This window comes from Nyctereutes procyonoides, unplaced genomic scaffold (genome assembly GCF_905146905.1).
Source record: "Nyctereutes procyonoides isolate TBG_1078 unplaced genomic scaffold, NYPRO_anot_genome, whole genome shotgun sequence".
NCBI classification, from domain to species: domain Eukaryota; kingdom Metazoa; phylum Chordata; class Mammalia; order Carnivora; family Canidae; genus Nyctereutes; species Nyctereutes procyonoides.
The window spans coordinates 35,012,759-35,037,109 of NW_026575042.1; the positions used below are offsets into that span (position 1 = coordinate 35,012,759).

At 54.0% G+C, this 24,351-nt stretch overlaps 1 protein-coding gene across 4 annotated transcripts in view; it reads left to right on the plus strand.

The window, feature by feature from the left end:
• The first annotated feature begins 1,479 nt into the window (after window positions 1–1,479).
• MRAS (muscle RAS oncogene homolog) overlaps window positions 1,480–24,351 on the plus strand; it is a 57,028-nt gene continuing 34,156 nt past the window's right edge. Inside the window, exons 1-2 of one of the 4 annotated variants that reach the window (XM_055321441.1) lie at window positions 2,650–2,965; window positions 15,468–15,643. The gene's annotated coding sequence lies outside the window, so the exon portion shown is untranslated. Of the gene's footprint in view, window positions 1,571–2,370; window positions 2,501–2,649; window positions 2,966–15,467; window positions 15,644–24,351 lie in introns of those variants that run through there. The other 3 variants (XM_055321442.1, XM_055321439.1, XM_055321438.1) reach the window with 3 other exon arrangements.

Below are 24,351 nucleotides of genomic sequence, written 5' to 3' on the forward strand. Positions count from 1 at the left end.
GAGCCCAGGAGGGGTCAAGAGACAACCAGGATACACAGACCTCCCAAGGCCTGTGGTAAATGGAAGAAAGTGGCAAGACCCAGCCAATCACAATGAGCATCTGTCTGCCCCAAGCCCCTTCCTCAGCCAGTTCTTTTACCCCCTACCCAGGTTAGATCCTTGATAGCTCTGAATGCACTCCCCTTGACACGAGGACTCTTGGGGTCTACTTCAGAGCAGCAAGTGGAAGTGGAGGGACACCAAATGGCTGTACGGGTACCCGGGATGACAATCAAAACTTGCATGGGATTGGCAGCCCCAGCACAGCACGAAGGACTCGTAGTAAGCTCCCCCTAGGCTTGGGGTAGAAGGTGAAGCTCTCAAAATGACAAGGGGATGAGTTCCCTGGATGTGTAAAATGGTTCCAAGTCATCACCAAGGTCCGGCCACCAAAAAAGTCCTCAAAACTGACACCAGTTATCAAAATTACAGTGAGATACCACTTCAGTCTCATTAGGGTAGCTATAATCAAAAAGATAGTGAGTATTGGGGAAGATGTGGAGACCTTGGTGCTCTCTCCCACATCGTTGGTGGGAATGTGGTGTAGTTGCTCTGGAAAACAGTTGGGGGCTTCCGCAAAATGTCAAACACAGCTAAACCTATATGGCCCACAACTCTACTGGTACTTCAGTTCTGCTCCTGGATATGTCACCAAGAGAAGTGAAAAACATGTTCACACAAAGAGTTGTACACGAATGCTCACAGGAGCATTATTCATACCAGCCAAAACGTACAAACAGCCCAACTGTCCACCATCTGAAATGGAGAAACAACATGTGGTGTATACATCCATTGGAATATTATTTGGTCACGAAAAGGAATGAGGTGCTGCTTCGCACTGCAACACGGATGAACCTCGAAAAGATGCTAAGTGAAAGAAGCTGGTCACAAAGCACCACATGTGGTATGATTCCATTTATATGAAATGTCCTGAATAGGCAAATCCATAGAGCCAGGAAGCAGATGAGTGGTTTCCAGCGACTGGGGGGGGGGGGGATGGGGAATGGGGAGTGAATGCAAATGGGTAAGGTATTTTGGTAGGGGGGGAGGGATGGAAATGTTCTGGAATTAAAAATCGTGATGGTCCCCACAACTTTGCGAATATACTAAAAACCAGGTAACTGTACACCTTTAAAGGCTGGTTTTATGGCATATGAATTATATTTCCACTTTTTTTTTAATAAGGAAAAAATGTCAACCGATCGAAAGGAGTTCGCAGAACTGAAGACAATGAGATGGAGCGCGGGGGTCGCCCGTGTCCGTCGCATCCATCTGACGGGACTTTGGGCGGGGGAGCGGCGCGGCAGGAGGGCCCGGGGCCAGAGACGCGGGGCCAGGATCTGGGAAGAAGCAGCACGCCCGGGATTGGGGCGGACGCAGTCGAGGTGGCGGCCCGGGTCGCTGACTGCGGAGGCGTCGGCGGGCTCAGAACTTGCCGAGCGGAGCGGAGACTCCAAGGCTGGGGCACCGAGGCTCTCGGAGAGGCCCCCGCGCTCTGCCCTCCAGCGCCCCGGACCTGGGGTCTGAGCCCGTAAGTGCGCAGGGGCGCGGGGCCCCTCGGAGCCGGCGGGGGGGGTGTCGGCGCGGGTGGCGGGGACCGAGCGGACCGTGGTGCGCGCGGGGGGGGGGGCCCTCGGAGCCGGCCGCGGGGAGGGGGGGGTCGGGGGCCGGGAGTCGGCGCGGGTGGCTGGGACCGTCCGAGCGGGCCCGGGTGCGCGCGGGGCGGGGGGCGGCGGGGTCGCGGGGCCCCCTCGGAGCCGGCCGGGGGGGTCGGGGGCGGGAGTCGGCGCCGGTGGCGGGGACCGTCCGAGCGGGCCCGGGTGCGCGCGGGGCGGGGGGCGGCGGGGTCGCGGGGCCCCCTCGGAGCCGGCCGGGGGGGTCGGGGGCGGGAGTCGGCGCCGGTGGCGGGGACCGTCCGAGCGGGCCCAGGTGCGCGCGGGGCGGGGGGCGGCGGGGTCGCGGGGCCCCCTCGGAGCCGGCCGGGGCGGGGGTCGGGGCCGGGAGTCGGCGCGGGTGGCGGGGACCGTCCGAGCGGGCCCGGGTGCGCGCGGGGGGGCGGCGGGGTCGCGGGGCCCCCTCGGAGCCGGCCGGGGGGGTCGGGGGCGGGAGTCGGCGCGGGTGGCGGGGACCGTCCGAGCGGGCCCGGGTGCGCGCGGGGGGGCGGCGGGGTCGCGCCCCCCCCCAGCGCCGCCCCCGGCCGCCCGCCGCGGAGCTCTATTTTTAGCCGCGCTGTTGCAATATAAGGAATGTGCGGCGCGCCAGGCGCTCGGGGCGCGCGCGGGCTGCGCGGTCGCTTTAAGGAGGCGGCGGGGCGGGGACGGGCCGGAGCGGCCGGAGGGCCCGCGGGCCGGGAGCCGCCAGTCCGGCCGCAGCGGGGCCGGCGGGCGCGGCGCTGCCTCCTCGGCCGCGCGGACATGCAGCAGGCGGCCTGAGGCCGGAGCCGCCCGGGGTGCGGCGCGCGGTGAGTGGTCGCGGCCGCCGGGGGGGGGGGGGCGGCGGGGGCCGCGCTTTGTTCCGCGCGGGAGGTGTGGCCGCCCCGGCCCTGCGCGCCCGCCCCGCGCCGAGTGCGCCCCGGGCCCCGCGGGGAGTGGCCTCTGCTGGCGCCGCGGGCCCGGGCGGAGCGCGGGGGGTCGAGGGAGCCCCGCCACCGGGGAGCCCCCAGCGGGAGGCCCGTCCGCCCGGAGCCCCGCTCGCGGAGCCGCCCTGGGTTTCTCGGCCGCGGGGCGAGGACCGGCGGGCTGGGGCGGCGGGGGGGGCCCTCTGTCTCCCCCGTTTCTCTAAAATGGCGCTAACGTGGGCAGGGATCCGCCGGGGGTGTCGTCAAATCGATCTCCGGCGCGAGAAGCAGCCTGCGGCACCGGCTCCGCGCGCCGCGGGGCCCGGCTCATTCATCGGCCGCGGCAGTGCCCGGGCCTGCGAGGGCGAGGTGAGCACCGGGAATGCGCGACGGCGCGGCGTGGCCGGGAACGGGGTCGGGCGGGGCGAGCTGGGGTCGGGGCAGCCAGTGTGGAAGGGCGCGGAAGGCCCCGGAGGAGGCGATGCCTGGCGGGAGCGGGGACACCCACTGACGCTCCGTGGCTGGAACTGAGGTCCGTGCTGGCCGCGGGGAAAGCCGAGTCCGGAGGGAGAGACAAGGGCCACCTCATCGGGCCTGACCTCAGAGCTCTGGGATTCCCCTGCCGCCTCCCCCGGAGCCTCCTTGGGCTAAAAGGTTCTTGCATCTCCGAGGCACACGCACTCCGTCCTGGACCTGACCAGAGAGACGACTGGCAAGGCTCGGAGCCCAGTCCTCGGAAGAGTAATAAGGGGGATCTGACTCGAAAACCCTATAGCCCCACCGAAATAGTAGCGGCTCGCAGGGCTCGCACAGACCAGGCACTTGCCCGGAGCGAGCTTGCTCATCATTTGACAAGACTCTCCCAGATGCTGTATTGTAATCCCCACCTACAGATGGGATGCTGCGGCCAGAAAGTGTCGGTCACTTGCCCAAGATCTACCTAGAGACCGGGTGGCGGTCCAGGCCTCTCTTCTGAGGGCCTGGCTGTCCCTGGCTGGAGGGCTCCAGGTACAGCCTGTGTGGCAAGCTGTTGCACTGTTGTCAAGCTCGGGTTGGTTGGAGCGTAGGGTGGTGAGCTGAGCTGTTGGTATTAATAACCGACACGTGTCAGGGCTTTGCAGTGAACAAAGCACTTCTCCGAAGCGGTTCTTAGAGGTTCTCCTTCTCTTCCCAGGGAAGAAACTTGAGCTAGCTAACATTTTATAAATCTCCTAATTTCCTGTAAATTGCAAGTCCCTGCTGACTAGGCCTGAAAATGTTTCAGGCCATGGTTTTCAACCTTGGGTCTGTTCTCACTCCCGGCAGCCAGTTAGTTCCTCGGTCTGCGGTTTATGGAGTAGTTTGTACTTTCTCTGCCAGGTCAGGAGGTATTGGGCTTTGATGCTCTGGGGTTTTCAAGGCTGCAGGGGCTGCCAGTTTCTTCTTAGATGCGAGTGGGGTTGAGTAAGCCGGTGGGTGGTAGCGTGCTCTAGTAGAACTGCCCACCCCCCACCCCTGGCCTCAACATTTCTTCATGTAGAAAAGGGTCAAAGCCCCCTGCTGAACCCCAGTGAGGCAGGAGACAGTCTTCTAGGGCAGCCTGCTTTGCTCTCAAAAAAGGCAGTTTGCATTTTCCCCTACTCATGCTTTCGCCTACAGAAGACATTCTTGCGGCAGGTATAACTTTTATTTTATTATTAGCTCTAACCATAGGTATTTCACACTTTGAGTTGATCTGAGCTGCTTCTAAAGTGACAGATCTCTGGGGGTGGTTCTTGAGTTTGAGTGATCACCTGGAGCCAAGGAGGACTACCAAATCTGATGAACTGAGCCAGCTCCTGGGGTGACTGGTCCTTACCTCAGTCAGATTTGCGTGGGGACCAGCCTGCTGGATCAAGTGAGTTCTCAGGGAAGCGTGACCTCTGCTTTATATTTCACATGTGAGTAATCAGTTCTACCAATGAAATGCCCCCACACGGAGTGTTCTTCCCTGCAAGTGATTGAAAACATACCTACTCATGAGCGTTGTATAGTTTGTAAAACCATACATAACATGAACTAACTGGGAATACGTTTTTGCGCCAAGCTGGAATATTCTCAAGCATCAAGAGTTACAGAGGTTCTGAACCTCAAGGCAGGCATCCAGCCATCTGAGATGTACAGATGTACAGTTACCTTTGTGTGGGAATGGGAAAAAGGGAGGAGCTGAATGACTCCCTGGGCCCTGGGGCATCTAGCAAGTATCTGTTATCTAGGGGCTGAGCAGAGAATTCAGGCTCCTAGAGAAATTTTGTTGGTGGACTCTGAGGCCCTGCCAACCTTCCTAGTCTTGGGTGTCACCATTGGGCCTTGAGGTGCTGGACCAGAGGGGTTGCCTTTGGCTGCAAAGAACAAAACCCAAGGAATAGCACATTAAGCAGAGTTTAGGTCTTCCAAAGATGCCGAAGATGTGAAGTTGCCCTATACAGAGATGAGATACTAGTGGCACTTCCAGCAAGCCCTTGCGTGGGAAAGGCAGCCAAGAAAGCTGAGGGTCTGGTGACCAGAGCAATGGTTTTTACCTTATTGGGTCACAGCCTCTTTTAGTATGCCAGTGAGAAGCCCAGGAAAAGTTGCTTGGGTGTACAGAGTGGGGCATACAATTCAGGGGATTCATGGATCTCTGAAAACAAGCCCTGGATTCCAGGTTAGGTCCCCTGGTCTAAGCCATGTTGTGTCCCTGCTCTTTACCAAGGACTTACTCTGTGGCTCTGCCCTCCCCGCCAGACTATAGCTCTTGGGATAGCAGAGTCAGGGGTCAGGAGTGAAAATGAGAGGGCCAGTTGCTGGTGCATGTTTCAGACAACAGAGCTGACCTTGTCGAGGCTGAGGTGACAGCCTTGTTGTCACCTACACTCTTGCCTACACTCTTTGCCTACACTCTTTGGTGCTCATCTCCAGTCTCCTGGGTGATGTTTCTGCTGCATGTGATGAGGTTGGTCTCACCTACTCCCAGAGACTCCACCCCCCCCGCCCCCCCCCCACTGAGCACCAGGTTAGCATAATCCAAGGCAGTTTTCTGCATTTATCCCTCTTATAGGGTTCATGAAGTAGCAGTGTGTATTTAACTATTTAATGTCCCTCTCATTGACCTTTAGTATTTATGGAAGCTTTTCAAAGCGGGGTGTGCTGATGGCCAGAGGCCAAATGGCAATATAGGTCATTGCTGGTTGCTGAAGTGACATCAGAGGGGTTTTCATCTCCAGAACTTGGCATCTGGCCACCTAGATGGATAAAACACCATGATTTACGTCTGGGTTGCGATGCTAATGAGATTTGGGACAGCACCGAGGGTGGATGAGGATGGATTTGGCTCTGCAGCAGTGTGGTGGTAGGAGACGATGGAGAGTTGGGGGCTCTGCGCCCTCGTTCTGGTCCTCTTTGACTAACTAGAGGGCCTTGGGCACATCCCATGCTACAAGGGCCCAGGCACCATCTGTGACTTCTCTTCTTGCCCTCAGGGTTGTCATGGGATTAGATGAAATACACAGATGAGAACATACTTGGGAGACCAGAAAGGGCCATAAGTATTAAGAGCATCATCAATATTCAAGCAACCTCAGACAACAGAATCATAGATCCAGAAAGGGCCCCTGGAGCATAGTAGTAGATTCAGATCCCGTAGAGCACATTTCTCAGAGTGGTCAGGGAGAGGGTTTTAGGTGGGGCACATATGACATCATTTCATCTTAATATACTTGTTTATGTATGTTATAAAAATACAGGCATCCAATCAAACTCAATTTTTTAAAATGGATATTTTGTTCAAATTAAGCTTAGAGAAAGATTTTAAGTTAAAGTTAAAGATTTTAAGTTAAAAAGTATGGTGGAGAGCACATGGCTCTTGATCTCAGGGTCGTGAGTTGAAGCCCCATGTTGGGTATAAAGATTACTGAAATAAAAAAGTAAATAGTATGGTGATTTTTTTAAGGTTTTATTATTTTTTTTTTTACTTTTTTAAAAAATATTTTATTTGTTTATTCATGAGAGACACAGAGACACAGGCAGAGGGAGAAGAAGGCTCCATGCAGGGAGCCCGATGTGGGACTTGATCCGGGGACTCCTGGATCACACCCTGGGCTGAAGGCAGATGCTCAACCCCTGAGCCACCCGGGTGTCCCGGGTGTCTGTTTTATTTATTCATGAGAGACAGAGAGAGAGAGGCAGAGACCACAGGCAACCTCCATGTAGGGAGCCTGCCCGATGCAAGACTCGATCCTGGGACTCCAGGATCATGCCCTGAGCTCAAGGCAAATGCTCAGCTGCTGAGCCACCCAGGCATCCCAAAAGTATGGTGATTTTAAGGTAAAGATTAAGCCAGTAATAGTTCAGTAGTAAACAAATACAGTCCAAATGGGAAGGTGACTCGTTGAATAAAGACTGGGAAACTTTGAATAGGGGAGTGGTTCCCTTACAGTCCCTCCCCTACTCCTTTGGCTTTTGCTGCACCCCTCTAGGGATAGGGAGCTTGCTGCCCCCAAATCCATCCACTTTTCCATTTGGGGATTCTTGTCCTTGTTGAGTTCTTTCTTACCTCTCCACTCCATTCCCCCTCCCTCCTTCCTTCTCCCCTCACTCTCCTCCCTCCTTTCCTCCCCACTCCCTCCTCTCCCACTCTCCCCTCTCCTGTTCCTCCTTCCCTCCCTCCCTTCAACAAAGACTTGTGGGCTGGCCCCAGGCTAGATACTATATTGGCCACATCTAGGCCTCACAACAGTTGCCATTAGCCTTTTACATGTGTGGAAACTGAGGCTCAGGGAGATTGAATAGGCCACTTCCAGTCAAAGCCCGAGAAAAGCAGAGCCCAGGAGTCTGACCAAGGTGCATCTGGTCCCCAAGCACATGCTCCTTCTGTTACACTGAGCTGCTCCCAGAACTGGATGACCAAAAATGACACATCTCCTGTTTCCTAGTGCTCATGGGGCCGTGCCCCTCAGGTGTCTGTTCACACAAGATCAGTGCTGCAGTGGAGCAAAGCCCTCATGAGGAAAGGAGACCATGCAGCCTCTGCTAGAGGATGTGATGAGGCAGCTGAAGCCACCAAGGCACAGAAGGAGCTGGTCGGTGCAGAGGCAGAGAGCCTGGGTGGCAGTGGTTTTCCCTGACTCCCATTAATCTTACAGTCAGCTGTGAACCCCTAAATAATTTGTGCAATTGGTTTATTTTTTAATTTTGAAAAATGAAAAAAAATATAAAGGATCATACAACAAGCACCACGTACCCATACCCAAAAGGAACAGATATGGCTATTTAGCCTACACTCAATCCATCGCACGGTAGGTCAGGACTTCAGCTGTGTCCCTGGTCCTTAGGCCTGGTTGGTTTGGGCCTGTCCTCCCCTCTGAGGCGAGCTTCTGAGCCTGGGCCTGGGTCCTGGGTTTTCTCATACGGGCTCTTTCAGCCTCCTGTCCCCTTCGAATTCAGCAGGTGCCACCTGGTTGGTTGCCCATAGCTAGGGAGAACCCACCTGGGAGGGGGCTTTTGGACTTCACCCTTATCAAAAAAGTGGATCTGCTCTCGGAAGCACCTGCTGGATCACTGCAGGGTCAGCCAGGCTGCAGAGCACACCTGCCCCAAGCAAGCACCGTTTAAATGGCAGACATGTATATTCAGAAAAGAGAGAGAAAAAAAACCATGATTTTCTTTTTATAATTAGATGACAGTGATTCACTAAGCAGCTCATTTTAAACACAAAACTTAGCAAAATCCTTTTTCTATTCCAAAGTGTAGAACTCCTTTAAAGCACAATGTGGTACCTTTCCAATCCCTGGCTTCCCCACTGCGGCCGCTGCCACAGGAGGAGAGCGCTGGTACCCAGGTTTGGACCCTGCTCTGCAGGGCCAAGGAAGGAGGGAGGGGCAGTTGTTTGCACCCTTCTCCCTTCCACCCACCCCCTGACTCTGGAGCTGGAGCCTGAGCCTGAGCCTGCCTCCCCTCTCCAAGCTTACGCCTGGGTGAGAACATTTAGCAGAGGAGTGTTTTTGAAAGCTAGGCCGAAGAGATTCAGAAACTTCCAGGAAAGCCTTCCACCCCCATACAGATTCCATTTGTGGGGAGTCACAGTGGCGAGGGAATGAACTAATTTCATGAGAGAACATGGGAACCTGAGGTGGTCCCCAAGTCCTCTTTATTAAGTGGTAAGAGTTGCAATATTTGCTATCCCTGAGTGCCCCACAGGGAACAACACTGCCTGTGTCCCATCCCTGGAGTCTGACGCAGATGCTGCAGGAGCCAGCCTGGGAGCCCCAGGACCTCAGAAGCACCTGCTTATTGGGCTTTCTCTTCCAGTAAATGGAATCGGAGTCTGCACCAGTGCAGGCAGTTAAACATACTATAAAAACAAATCCTGTTTGATTATACAGAAAGACACATACATGTTATGTCTACAACCCCACTTCTCTCTTTTTTTAATCCGATGATTTGGATTATTTGTAATTAATTCCTCCCTTTATTTCTAACCCTCTTTTTTTCTGGCCCCAGCTTTAACATCACTTACTTAGATGTCTGCAGTATCATTTTGTTTCTCTGTCTCTAGTTTTCCCCCCTGTAAATCCATCTTAAAGTTGGACAAAAAGAAATATCAGAACCAAATCTGAGCATTTACTCCCATGCCTGTAGACCCTTAATGAGTAAGGAGAAGGGGCTAGTCCTAACAGATAATAAAATACTGTAAAACTAGAATAAAGTAGTGTAGCCCTGGCACAGGAATAGATAGGTCAATGAAATAGAATAGAGCACCTCCCCTGAAGTCCCTCCTCCCCCCCAAAACCCCTCTTTATTTTAAATGAGACCCAGTTTCAAAAGAAAAGTTCTGGTTTCATAAGAATCTGCTGTATATACTATGTGTTAGGCTGCCCTACTATCCCAGATACCAGACTATACCCGAGTACCCAAATAGTGAAAATGTTTGTGGGCATCATATGGAGCTGTGTGGTAGTGGCCGGAGGGGTGGTTAAATGGGCCCATCCACCCCATAGAAACTAATCATTTGGGCGGGGGGGAGAGTTTTTGGGGACAGGTTCTTGCTTCTCCAAAGCAGCATATATTCATTTCAAAAGCAAAATTAATTTTATTTTTATTTAGGTTTTTTTCTTTTTTATCCTTTAGAGTTTCAACATACCTTCTTGAAAATTCCCCCTTATAGATAACCCACACATTCACCCACCCCTTTGTATTTGAATTCCCCTGAAATGTAGGGCCTGAGGAAGAGAGTGAAGCAAGCCCATCTCTCTTGGCCAGGACCATTCTCTCGCAAGTCGGCACAGCAGCCCAGAATAGCCTCTATCATGCTCTTCTGTCAATGACGGCTTTATTGTAACCAGGGATGATGGAAAAGGGTGGAGCCACTGTCCCAAAGCCTTGGGGGCATATATTAAAAACTAACTGTATGAGATCTGTCTTCTCAGCCATCCCTCCACACCCACATTCCTCAGGTTGGGATTCCTTGGGCAGAGGAGCTGGGAAGGCCTGGTGCTCCAGGAAGCCAGGCCCCAGGTGCCCTGCTGGCCTCCCAGGGAGCTAAGGGCTGCTGGCCTCAGAACCTTCCCACCCACCCCTACTCACTGACCCCTGACCCCACCCGCCTGCGGTGGACAGCGGCCTGAGTCTACTTATCTGGGACTGGGTGGGTGTTTCCTGCATGTTTGAGATTTTACAGAGGAAATAAAAATAAAGAAACAAAGCCTTTGTTTTACTTCTGGACTCAAACTGGGGACGGCTGGAGGGATGGAAAGGGAGAGCTGGAGTAGGTCACTTGGCACTCCAACAAAATAACCATTCTAATGAAGCATTTAACAGGGACTTTTTTCTATTTAGGGTTGGTGTGAGGGAATAGGAAAGACAGGGCGGAGGGCTGGGAGAGCCTCTTTGTGTGGAAGCAGAGGGCCTCTGGCAGGGCCTCTGGCAGGGTCTCTGGCAAGGATCTAGGGCCACCAACAGGGCTTCAGAATTGGCAGCCAGGGGGGCCAGAGTGGGTGTCAGGCCTCCTTTCCTTCCTCAGAAGACCCACAGGAGAGCGAGAAAAAACATGGACTGCAGGGCCAGAGGACTCCTGCTCCACTTTCTGCCCCGCCACCTGTTGTCATGTGACCTTGGGCGGTCCCCCGCCACTGTGAGCCTCCCTTGCCTGGTTCATAACAGGGAACAATGCAACCGTAATGCAGATATTCCAGGCACCCCACCCCGGTTGTTCCTGCCCCAGTTACACTGGGCTAAGCCCTCATCCCACATATGTGGAAATGGGGAGGTGCTTTCCCCAGAGTTTCGTCATTCTTCCCAAAGGATTTTCTCCCTGTAGAAGTTCTCTGACTGTATTTATGTATTTTTTCTTTTTTTTTTAAGACTTATTTATTCATTTGAGAGAGAGTGCATGGGGGAGGGGCAGAGGAAGAGGGAGAGAGAGTCACAAGCAGACTTGGAGCTCAGTGCAGAACCTGAGGGGACAGGGGCTCAGTCTCATGACCCTGAGATCACAGCCTGAGCTGAAACCAACGGTCAGACACTGAACCACCTGCACCCCCCAAGTGCCCCAAAATTGTTTTATTTTTTTAAGTAGGCTCCACGCCCAGCACAGAGCCCAGTGCAAGGCTCTAAGAGTCAGACGCTTAACCAACTGAGCCACCCAGGTGCCCCATTATTTCTTTTTCTTTAAACACTACCCAAGTGCTGATGAAAACGCTCCCCACCTGCAGCACTTCTGAGGATGTCAGGGTGGGGTCCATATCCCCTGGCCATCAGACCTCCTGGGTCCACTGCCCCATGCGTGTGTGCAATCGGCTTGGCTTCCTCATTCCTTAAATCCTATTAAGCCACAGCTAACAGGCTTTCACCAAGGGCTTATAAGAAAGGGGGTTACCCATTGCTCAGAACAGGGCAGAAGTTAAAATTAAGCAGCAGACATCCTCCCCTTGCCTGCTCACCCCTTAGAGGGCTTCTCCCTGCCTGTCTCCTGAAGCCTTGTTTGCTACTATTTTCCAGGGACTAGTTTTCCTGGACACTTTTCCCCAGAACTTCTGAGAACTCCAAATTTCCATTACTTTTGGTTGCACAGCAGTAATGAAATCTTTCCTGGACTAGGCTGCGGGCCTGTGCTTTTGCTCAGAAAAAAGCCACTAAAAGAGCTCGTCTAAGCAAGAAGTACATGCCCTAGCCTTCCACTGCTAGCTAGGTGTTAACTCAGCACTGTCAGTACTGGACACATCAAACTCCCAATGATTACAGCGAACCCATGAGTCAATTTTTTTCCTTCCTGTTAGAACAGTGTGCCGCATAGCCATGAGGATGAGAGCTGACGTAAATCAGTAAACATTTATTAAGCACCTTCTTTGTGTCACACATGTGCTGGGCACCCAAGGTACAGTGGCGAGGCCCCCAGAGGACAGGCCCTCTGTGCTCCTGGAGCTGACACATGCCATTATGAGCAAGTAAGGGATTGAGTGGCAGCGTGCACAGTGCCATCGGGAAGGACAGCCGAGTGTTTGGGATGGTGTAACAGTAATCTCACCTAGTCTGGGGCATGCTGGGGGGTGCTCAGGGTGGTGTACGTGAAAGTGAAGTGCTGAGGATGTGGTCAGGACTTAATAAAGGGGCACTATAATGATCCATCCTGGCCACAGGACTCAGCCCGATTACACCTCCAGCAGGTTACTCCTTCTACCAATAGTAGTTTTGCACAGAGGGGTTTATAATTTTTCCAAGATTACACACGTAGGAAGTGACACACCCACGATTCAAAACTGGATGTGTTGAACCCATTACCAGGCTTCTGATATCTGCTCTGCCTCCAGCTTTCTGTCCCTGGGATACCCCCTGTGAGATAGGTTATGGGGTGGGGCATAGCCCCCTTTCTCCAGATGCCTGAAACAAGGCAGCACAGATAGTGGATTCTGATCATTTCTCCATCATCAGAAATAAAACGTGCTTCCTTTTTAAGTCCTGGGATGGCCAAGAGGCAGAAGCAGGGGCTGCTGGGGTCTCTCTGTGCCGTGGGCTATACTGAGAGCCTCTCAGACTGAAGGAGGTGATTCAAAGGGAGCATCTGCCTCCCCCACCCCTAGCCCTGAGCGCTTTGGGGCAACTTGGAAAATACAGTTGAGTGGGGTCTCAGGCACCCCTCTGTACAGTTTGGTGGAAAGGGGGCATTGGCAAGAGTTCCCACAACATACTGATGATGATAATGGTAATGAGAACACGAAGAAGAGCAACCTTTATGTGCCAGGCACTGCTCTAAGCACTTGACTGTTTTAGTTCATTCTGTCCTCAAAACAACCCTGTGAGGTGGATACTGTCGTTCACAAGTGAGGAAACAGGCACAAACAGATGGAGGGATGTGCCTAAGGTCACACACCTAGCAGGGGGGCAAATGCTTTGGTGCAGGACTTTTTATAAAAGTGCTATAGGTAGGAAAAAGAGACGTAGGAGGCCAGTAGTGGCTCGTGGGGTTGTAGCGGGTCTGCCAGCTTGCCCTCCTACCCCGCACCCTCCCCTCACCTCCACCCCTGAGTCCAGGGCATAGCCATCTGGCCTGGCCAGGCTGCTAAGGATGGTAGGAGACCTACAGCGACTGTTTTGCACTTGGGGAGAGAAATGTGAAAGTTGCTTCCTGCCTTCCCAGCTTAAAATCTGGAGTTGGGGTGCATCCCTAAAAAGCCCCCCCCCCCCCAGCCCTAGTTCATCCCTTCAGAGCCAGGCTTTCAGACGCTCCTCCTTCCTCCATTCTGCTTCACAGAGCCTTTGCAAGGAAAATCCTACACCTCCTCAGCTGCTCATTGTCATGCCCACCTCGTTTTCAGGAAGTTTCCCTTTTATTTTGCTCCAGCCCAGCTCTCTACAGTCTGGTTACTATTTTAAAATGGAGAGGGGGTTGCCTCTCCCCACTTCAGGCAAGAGCCTGGACTGCATTTCTTTCTCATTTTTTTGGTCAAATATATGCGTTTTTTACATTTTTCATTAATGGGGGTTTGACATCTTGAATAGAGATGATAGAAACAAATCAAAGCAGCGGTCGTTTTTGAGTGCACCTTTCTGCCTTTCACCTCCCTGGCTTCTGGACACTCCTTGGGTGGGCTGTGTGCCCTCCCTCTAAGGACTATGAGCCTGGAGGGTTTCCAGGCTGAGTAACCCCTGCTGCTGCTGTTGCTGCTGCTGCTGCTCCTTAATATCATCTTCACCTTCTCTAATCTCACACCTCTCTGGGGCCAAAGCCAGGCCAGGCACGGCAGTGCAAAGAGTTGTCTGCCTTGGAGCAGATGCACCACTGGGTGTGTGCATGCTGGTGCATGCTTGAGGTGGCCCGGGATGGCAGTGGCAGCAGGTGCCCTTGCGGGCTGGAGCCCCCCAGGGGTGATTCCTTTGGCTCGTGTGATGTGTAAAACTTTTTAATGGGGAGCTAACATTAAAAACTCAACTTCACATAAAAATTCAGATTTCTGGCGGCAGCCCTGATGGCTCAGCGGTTTAGCGCCTGCCTTCAGCCCAGGGCCTGATCCTGGAGACCCCGGATCGAGTCCCACGTCGGGCTCCCTGCATGGAGCCTGCTTCTCCCTCTGCCTCTGTCTCTGCCTCTGTCTCTCTCTCTCTCTCTCTCTCTCTCTCTCTCTCTCTCTGTCTCTGTGTCTCTCATGAATAAATAAATAAATAGAATCTTAAAAAAAAAATTCAGATTCCTGGCTACTCTTTAAAAATGTAGAGTATCTGGCAAGCTTGTTGCAGATATGCGCAGGTTCTGTAGTCAGTTGCTGGAAAGTAATAGTGAGCTCCTATTTGCCACAGGCCCCTCTGCTCCCTACTGCATGTACCTGCTCCCTTTCTCTCATTTATTGGCCTGACCACTGAACACATGAGACTGGGATTTGTTTCCTGAGTGCCTCTTTCTGCTCCTGCAGGGTAAAGCAGTTGAGGTAGTGAGGCAGCCAGAACTTGGGAGGGCTGGAGGTTAGCCATAGTCGGACCTGGCAAGAAGTGTTCATGTCCTAGCTGGGGGCTGCTGGCACAGAGCAATGCCTGCCCCTGGCATCCACGCCTTTCCTTTGCTGTCTGTCACCACCCCTGCCCTTCTCCTGGGCTGCTTCCTTCCTAGTGTGCTAATGGGAGGCCATGGTTCTGTGAGATAGGCCCTGGGCTGGGACAGCCCTGAGGCACAACCTGTGAAGCTGTGCTCTGCTTAGCTGCACCCCCCCCCCGCCCCCAGCCTAGGGGAAAGATAGTACCAGAAGATTTGCCTTATTGTCATCAGGAGGCTCTAAGGACAAGATGTGGCATCCCCAGATCAACAGGCAGAGTGGTCAGGGAGCTGGGACCTGGGAGGTACAGGGGGCTCGATGTTTGCGAGTGTGGGTGGCAGGGAAGTACCCCCTCATTGTCACCCACTTCTCCTTCTGGGCCAGTGCCCAGGTATGTCTGGTGGAACTCCTCGCATGATCTGTCCCTTATGAGGACCACCAGTCACGGCTCTGGGACCTGTCTGGCCCATTGGGTATCGCGCCCGCACTACCTCTGCCCTTCCCTCTCCCCAAGCCGGCATTCCAGCTGGCACCCAGCGTCACCCCTGCGTTGTGGAAATGCAGACAGCAGATGCCTGGAGTGTCTCTGTGCAGAAAGCTGTGCCAGGGCCCTAGAGAGGTAGAGAAGCTGAGGCCCGGCCCTCAGACCCCCGCCTGCCCCACCCTCGTGGGGACTGTGACAGGAAAATCACTCCCAACTCCTGGATTGGAAGGGAGGAGTAGAGGAGCATGCTCCCGAGAAAAGCCAGAGTGGCCACATAGCCACTAGGAGCTTGGAGCTAGGAGCTTTGGGGTCAGACTCGCCCACGGACGAGCCACAGAACCTCTGTGACCTCAGGGTTCATCACTGACAGGTGCTAACCCGTGCCTTCTTGGTGTGGCGCCTGTGAGGAGCCAAACGGCATAATGGCAGCAAAGCACCCGGCGGCCACCTGCCCCTGGCGGCCACCTGCCCCCGGCGGCCACCTGCCCCCGGCCAGCACTCCCTAGACCCGCGAGCCAGGCGGCCCAGTGGACGGGGATCCGGAAGGTAAAGGGGCCGGGGAGGAAGGGATCGCTTCAGGGGGCTGGGGAAGACAGGAGGCTGTTCCTGACAGGGAACGTTGGCGAAAGACGGAAGGGCAGAGAACATTCACTGGCAGACGCAGGCTACCCTGCCCGGGCCTGGAGCCCCGACAGATTGGGCGCCGCCTCTGTCCTCGGGGAGCCACGCTAGGGCCCAGCAGGAGCGGAGGCCGCGTGAGGAGGCTGAGGAGGCGAGCGGGCCGGGCCGGGCAGTTCAGGAGGCCTGGGCTGTGCCGGCACAGGGAGAGCTCGGGGATCCACAGCGTTGGCTGAGGGGCGATAGTGCTGGAGCCGTGGGAACTAATGCGGCTGGAGGTGTTTTAGGGAGGGAAGGTGGAAGGAGCGCCGGGGCGGGGAGTGGGGCGAGGGGCTGGAGGTCTGGTGGTTGAGGCTCCGCTGAGTCCCGTCGTGAAGCACCGAGGAGCCTGAGCAGCCGGCAGAGGAGCTGTGAGGAGGCAGCTGCATCAGAACAGGGAGACACTAGGACAGGGGCCTGCCGGGCTCTAGGGAGTCCGAGGGCCGTCACTTTGGGGGCCCCCAGAGTGTCCAGAAGCCGCCTGTCGCTGGCGGGATGACTGCCCCGATGACTTCCCCGGTGGACATGCAGACTCCTGTCTAAGACTGAGAGGTTCTCCTTGGCTGCAGGTGTGATTGCCCCAGAATTAGGAAAATATTAATAGGCCCCCAGGGCTGAGAGTAAAAATTTAAACACAAGGCTATTTCCTCCTCTCTGCCTCTAGCTGCCACTAAAGAATGCTGTGACCCAGGGGACAGCCCTGCCCCACAGCCCTGGACTGAGTTCACTCCCACCCTCCTTGTGGCCGTAGGACATGGGGGAGGCATGGGGGATGCCGGGGTAGGACCTGTGAGGCTGAGAGGGCCAGGGGGCAGCACCCCATGAGCTGGGGATGCCAGTGGGGCCCATGGTTCTGAGGGGCTCTATGGGCCCTGAGACCCTGGGGCCCTCGTTAACCCCTCAGTGCCAAGAGCCTCAGACCTACCAGCACCCAGGACTAGCTGGGTGATGAGTGGGGCAGTTTTTGTTTTTACTCACCAAGTCCAAGCTTCCCCCTTTGCCACCCTGTTCCCTGGGGCAAATGCCTTAGCATTTCTGACTCTGTCTCCTCACTTGTAAAATGAGGAGGCTAAATGCCGCCCTGCATGGTAGTGCCTGGGCCCTTGTGCCTGTGCCTGCGGGCCTGCATCGCCTTCCTGCTGTGCCTGGCCCTCTCTCCCTCCCCAATCTGCTTCCCTCTCCTTGGAGCTGCTGTGGGATTCGGAGTTCATCCCATGCAAGCTGTCCATTCTCTCCTGGCTCTTCTCACTGGTTAACCTGACTGTGGACAGCAGAGAGAGTTGGGGGCCCGTTGGATTGGGTTAGGACAAGGTGTAAATGTGGCCCGCCAGGGCAGAATGAGGAAGCTGAGGCCCACACACAGCATGAGAGCACACGGAGGAGGGAGTGGTGAGGGCTAAATTCTGTTGAGCTGTTTACCTGTGGAACCAGCCAGGTCGCAGGGCCTGAGCTCAGGTGGGACTCTGGGGAGGCGGGAGGGCTTCCTGGAGGGGAAGGCTTGGCATGGATGTTGAAGCTTGCTGGTGATGGTAACAACTTGATATTTACGGAGCATTCCCCATGGGCTAGACACAGCCTGGCAAATCAGCGTAGCCAGCATGACCACCAGGAGGCAAATGCTGCCACTGTCATAGAAGAGATAAACCGAGGCACAGAAGATAAGCAGTTCGCTCAAAGTTACAGACTGAGTCAGTGGCTCACGCTCCTTGATGAGGAATCCTGGGTGAGGGGCAACTGCTGCTGGGCAGGGAGTGCCCGGTGTGCAGGGCCATGAGCAGTCAGGCACCACACAGAGGTGCTAGAAAACTGGTCGCAACGCTGCCTGGTGCTTCCACACAGCGCTGGGCAGCTGCGTGATCCCCCAGCTTCCTCCTTGGTCTTCGGGCAGGAGCATGCGGCAGGGTGAGACCCATACCGTTTGGCTGACTTTGTCCCAGTTGGGCTGGGGGGTGGGCGGTATGTCTGTTCCCAGTGACTAGGATCTGCCCTGGGTGCCTCTTGGGCCCTGACCTGCTCAGCTACTTCCCTGACAGGAGCAGGGATGTGGCCTCGGAGGACTCTCCGACTCTGACGTCACCTGCCTAGCTCACTGCTGACCTCTTTCCTGCACTCCCAGGCCAGCTGCCTCTGGCCTGGCCTGCCTTTGCACCCACTCACCATCTCTCCAGCCATGAGAAAACGCCTAGCTTGATGGGCCAGCCACGGGCTCTGGAGCCGCACTGCATGATTGCAGATCCTGACGCTGCTGCTTTCTAGCTGGGTGACCTCAGAAAAGTTATTTGATGTTGTTGTGTCTCAGTTTCTTCAACCGTCAAATGGGGACAATCATACCTCCCAGGGTCGTTGGGAGAATTAAGGGAGTTAATGTGGTAAAATCTTGTAACAGCATCAGACACGTCACTATGTTAATTACTTAATTGTTCATCGTTTTGAACTTTGGTTGCTCCTGTAATCTTTACAGCAGTATTTCCACAAACTGACTCTGGGCTCATAAGTAGCCAGGCTCCAGGCCCTGTCAGGAGGCACTCTCAAGCTAGCAGGAAGACCCAAGTGTGAATAGTCGTGATACGAGGAACCCCCTGGTGCTGGGAGGTCATGTAAGGCCAAGGGCACAGCATCCTATGCCTGGCCAACGCTAGAAGTCGGCCTTTGCCTGGATCTCTGCATCCCTGCCTGACCATTTCTGTCCTGATGCCAGCAGTCCAGACATGGTCCTGGCAGAGGAGTTTGGATTTGATGGCGTAGAAAAGTGGGGGTTGCAGTAGTCACACAGGGCCTGGGTCACATAGTTCTCCAGAGATAACCAGCAGGCATCCCCTAAGGGTCCTGAGACCCTCCCACAGAACCCGATGGCCAATAAGTGACATGTTTTAGAGGGAACCAGGACAGTAGTGGGTTAGATCTGGGCATACAAGTTCCCCCAGTCACCTGGTTCTGGCCGCCAAGGTGTGCATTACAAAGGGTTCTAAGACTGAGTGGGGAAGAGGACAGTGGTCGATTAGGATGTCTGCCATGGGAATGGGAGGAGCAGCATCCCTGCTGCCTTCTCACCCTCTAAAACCCAGTGGTGCTTAAGGTTCTTTATCACATAAAATAATACACGTGATCGAGTGTGTGTGTGTGTGTGGCGGGGGGGGGGGGGTTAGTCTTAATAATGGAATGAGCTGAATGGACTGGTGGCTTCCTGGAGGGGTCGAGTAGTATAGTGACAGAGCTGGACTTGGATTAGCAAAGATGTGAGACAATGGGCTGGGGCAAAGTTTTGAGGAGGGCAAGAGTGGAGAGTGAAGCCTCAAGGGATAGCAAGTGGCCTAGACCCCTGGCGGGACCGCACACCATCTATGTACAGCCTGCAAGGCAGCAGCCCTGGGAAGCTGCCCATTTCTGGGAATTGTACAGAAGGGAAGGGCAGCTCCTGGAATGCAGAGCCATTTCCTCCACATGGGTTGGGTCACACACACCCCCTGCCCCCAATGTGTCCTCATCCCCCTGAGCTGGGCACACCCAGACATCATGGAGATGAGATTAGTTTCCCAGAGCTGATTCAGCTCAATGTGATTGAAAATCCATTCACTCGCCCAAGAGCTCCATTAATAGTGAATGTGTTCCTTTCTTCCAGCCTTCTTTATCAGACAACTTTGCAGTTCAACTGATGGAATTGGGGAAATCTTTAAAATAATTAGTATAGAAGATTAGGGAAGCAAAAAGCAGTGAAAACTAAACTTTCAGTAAAGTTAGAAACGCCTTTGGGTGAGGCTCTGGGTTGGCCACTGCTCTAGCTCCAAGAATCTGGTCCTATAGTCAGGGCCAGGGAAGCAAACAACAAGGACGAAGAGTGCCCTGTGAGTTAGCAAAATCACAATGACAGTCAAAGTTTAAAGCTCTGTGATGCTATAAAACCAGTCACCCAAAGAGTTTAAGGCAGTGTGGGGAGACGGTTCCCAGGGTGGCCTTTGGTGTCCAGCCAGTCCACTACAGATGCCCACTAAATGGTGGGGAGTGTTATTGCTATGGAGCCTCTCCTGGGCACGAGTTGTTCTGGCCAGGACTGTATGACACTGCTTTGGAAGCGTGCCGGTTGGGGGGATGGGGTGCATAGAGAGGCCAGGGAGCCTATGGATCCCTTGACAATGTCTGCAGACAAAGCTCTTTCTTTTTTTATGTGTCCACTTAGAAAAATGGGGGGTGTTTTGAGCTATTCTTTGGGGAAACAAGCTCTGTAGAAACCCTAGAGACTGGGGACCTCGGAGAATGCAACAGATTTACCACTAGACCCTGGTGTTTGCGGGACTGCTGGAACTCTCTGTTGCCCCAGGCATGTATATGTGCTACTGTATTGGGTCCTCCAGCAGCTCTATGTGGTACAGGTGCTCTTAGGGCTGTTGATGGGGCAGGCAAGTGGTCCAGATAACTGGGGTCGACCTGGTTGGAGGGAGACCAGGGGCCAACTACTTTGCTTATCAGTGCAAATATGCCCTTGCTGGGGGCCTTTCCATTTTGTTCACTGGGGCCTCACACATTCTTGAGTATCCTGTTCTCTTATTTTAAAGTGGGAAAGCAGGCTCCTGGAAGTTAAGAAACTTGTTCCAGGTCACACAGGGTATCCATATCAGAGACATAAACAGAACTCAAGTCACCTGACTGCAGTCACAGGCTATAAATGACACTCCCCCCACCCAGACTACCCCCTTGAGAGCCAGGGTGGGGCTTTGACAGAGACTGTCCCCAGGAGGTCTTGGAACCCTCCCAGCACACTCTGAAAATTGCTGGGGGAAGAAGTTATGCTGGGGTCATCTGTCCACCCAGCCTCCCACCTCCTAGGAGCATCACCCCCTGCTTCTTGGCCCAAGGAGGGCTGGGTGGATAGAAGGCTGCCCTGGGGCAGTATCCCGCAGTCGGTCAATGAAGAGACCCCGAGCCTCCCATGTGTTGGGTCCTACCTGGCCCTAGAAAAGGCAAGGGAATGAGGAGATGGGGCTCTTGTCCTGGTGGAGCTTCTGAGCTGCTTGGGGAGAGGAATCTGCCATTCAGGAAACAACTCCACACCTTGCAGTATGGTGCTTACCCTGAGGGAGGAAGGCTGCCAAAGACAGCCAAAAATGCTTATTTCTCTGGTGGGAGATGCCCAGAGTCTTTGTATATGTGTCATTAAAATTGCCCAAGCAGGGATCCCTGGGTGGCGCAGTGGTTTGGCACCTGCCTTTGGCCCAGGGTGGGATCCTGGAGACCCGGGATCGAATCCCACTTCGGGCTCCCAGTGCATGGGGCCTGCTTCTCCCTCTGCCTGTGTCTCTGCCTCTCTCTCTCTCTCTCTCTCTCTCTCTCTCTCTCTCTGTGACTATCATAAATTAAAAAAAAATAAAAATAAAAAAATAAAATTGCCCAAGCAGCGATGCTGCCTTTTAGGAAAAAGTTTCCAGCAGGAGCAAGGCCTTGGGCTACCGGTGGCCTGGGAGGGGCTCTGGGGGCCCTGGTTGCCCTGGGAACCCGCGCTCCCGCCAACACCCGCCCAGCGGCTGCTGTTCCAAAAGTTGGTTTCTGAGCGGAGGGGGCTGCCCTGAACCTTGGAGCCATTTCCCATGGAAACAGCGTTCTAAATGGTGGGTGACGTTCCCACACAGCCCGCGGAGCTGAGATGGCAGCGGGGCTTCTGCCGGGGGAGCCTCTGAGTGGAGGAAGGGGGGAGAGGGGAGGGAGGGAACCTCTCCAGGGAACAAAGTAAACAAGGCGCAAGAACAAACATCCGAGCGCCTCCTCTAAGCTGGGCACATTTCATACATTTTCATCTCATGCTTAGGGCAATCCTGCAAAGTATAATTTTCTAACCAATCCCATCTTACAAATAAGAGACTGAGGCTGTGAACGGTGATTTGCCCAAGGTCACTCACCTGGTCAGTAGGAGGGTATCCAGCATGGAAAACTGGTGGGGGGGTGCTTTATAAAGAGACTTAGGCCCACTACCCTCCCACCTCAAAGGGGCCATCCATGACCTCCAAAAGAGCGAAGAACGGACACTCTGTAATGATCTCGAAAAAGATCCGGAAAGGTCTCTGATCTTCTAGTTGAATAGGCTGGGGGCAAGCCCTTGTGAATGTAAGCAGTTTGCTCCTTAACCACCAGCCAGCTTTTTATCCTGTGGTGTCTTTCGTCATAGCCTGTGGTGACTAAAAAAAAAAAAAGAAAAATCTTTCTTTTTACCATTGGAGTCCAGCCTATTTTGTAGGAGTTTGGATGTGTATGCCCCTTGGCATTTTGACTGTCCTCCCCAGTTAACAAACACATCATTTAGTCTGGGATTATTTGGGGGGACGCTGAAAGTTGGAAAAACCTGTCCATCAGGAGAAGAGCCATTACGAATCAGATGCGGGGTTGGGTGGGGGGGGCATGGTTCTGGACTCATTCTCTTTGGCCTGCAATCTCTTTCCTTCTTGGGCCCCCCTTGCCTCCAGCAGGGCTTTCCTGTGTGATTGGTCTGACTTGATAGAAGGAGGGAAGCAGTCCTAACTCCTGGCTGGGAGGGTTGCCCCTTAGCCCTCTCCAAGGTCAGGGCCAGTGCCATGGCTAGTGATCTGCCGGTTGTTCAGAAATGCCAGTGTTGACCCTCCAATTCCTTCAGCTAGCCTTTGCTGCTTGCTGATGCTCTGCTGGGGACTTTGGTGGTACGGAGAGGGGGTCCCCACCCTTTTGTGCACGTTAAGTGTAGACCATTTCAAGTGTACGGGTGGCCTCCGTACAAGGAAGCACAGGGCACAGAGTAGAAGCAGGTGCCTCCCACAGGAGATGAATCCTGGGCTCAGGCCCAGCCTGTAAGGAGGGGTGTGCTCTCCCAGGGGGACCTGGGGTCTGCAGAGGACTCCGTGTGACCACAGGGCACACTGGGCGAACACAGAACTGGTTGGTAGAGAGAGTAGAATGTGAGAGGCGATGGCACAGCTACTACTGGAGATGTCAGCGCTGCCCACCGGTGACAGCAGTGACAGCTTTGAAAGTCCAGTGAAGGAGCCGGGACTGGGCCCATCACATGTGGGCAGCACCAAAGGGTATTTCTTTTTTTCTTTTCTCTTTTTTTAAAAAATTTTAACATGTTGCCATACTTGCTTTTTTTTTTTTTTTAAGATATTATTGATTTATTTGACAGAGAGAGCACAAGCAGGGGGAGAAGCAAAGGCAGAGGGAGAAGCAGAGGGAGAGGGAGTAGCAGACTCCTCACTGAGTAGGGAGCCCAATGCAGGGCTCCATCTGAGGAACCCAGGATCATGACCTGAGCCGAAGGCAGACACTTACCCGACTGAGCCACCCAGGCGCTTTAAAACCTTCAAAGGGCTTTAAACCATGAGGGATCCGGACCAATTTTTGTGCTAACTGTGTATTCTGTTATTATTATTATTATTTATTCATGAGAGACACACAGAGAAAGAGGCAGAGACACAGGCAGAGGGAGAAGCAGGCTCCGTGCAGGGAGCCTTACGTGGGACTCGATCCCGGGTCTCCAGGATCACACCCCAGGCCCAAAGCGGCACTAAACTGCTGAGCCACCTGAGCTGCCCCCGAACTGTGCATTCTAACCTGCACATTGAGTCTTAGTTGGGGGGGGGGGAACCCTGAGTTGGCTGCCTGGGGTCTCTCAGAAGTCCAAACCCTGAGGGCAGGACTCTGAAAGGAATGAGCCTTTCATCTGATCCATTTCCTGCCAGGTGCCTTGCTCTGCAGGCAGGTCCCCAGGTGATTCTGCTGTGGGTGGTCTAAGTACCAACTCAAAGATACAGTTCATGTCCTCTGTCATACTTACTAGTGGATTTCTTCATCTTGTTTTATTTTGAGAAGAAAAGCAAAAGAAATAATTTTCCTTCTTGATATCTTCCCACCCACTGAGTATTTTTTATTCATGTTGCTGCCAGCAGAGAATGGAAGGGAGCTTTTTCTTTTTTTTTTTTTTTTGAAGACTTTATTTATTCATGAGAGACACAGACAGAGAGGCAAAAACATAGACAGAGGAAGAAGCAGGCTCCCTGCAGGGAGCCTGATGCGGGACTCGATCCCAGGACCCCAGGATCATGCCCTGAGCCAAAGGCAGACGCCCAACCCCTGAACCACCCAGGTGCCCCATAGGGGAGCTTTAAAACCAGCCTCTTTCACAAGCAAATATGCTCACCCTGGCCCTGTGTCACTCACTTTCCACCCTTGGCCAAGACAGTGCAGGTAAGGAGGGGCCGTGAAGAGACCATGCTATACCTGGCTCCCCCTACCTGAGAGGCAAGGGAGAGGGAGAGATGACTTTTGCCCTCCTCTCCCCATTCCTGTTTACTGCCAACTGCTCTGTGGCCCCGTTGGACCGCTAGCTATCTCTTGTCATGTGGGAGAGCTCAGTTCACCAAAGCCTCAGCTTGTTCCCACCTTTACCCCACTTGGGGAGACGGCACCAGATACTGGGGCTGCAGCTTAAATCCCTCCCCGAAGGACATGGAGTCATACATTTTTGGGTAGCCTGAACATTTTATTTGGCAGAAACATTAAATTTTTTTTTTAATTTGAGGATAGTTGGGGATCCCTGGGTGGCTCAGCGGTTCAGCACCTGCCTTTGGCCCAGGGCGTGATCC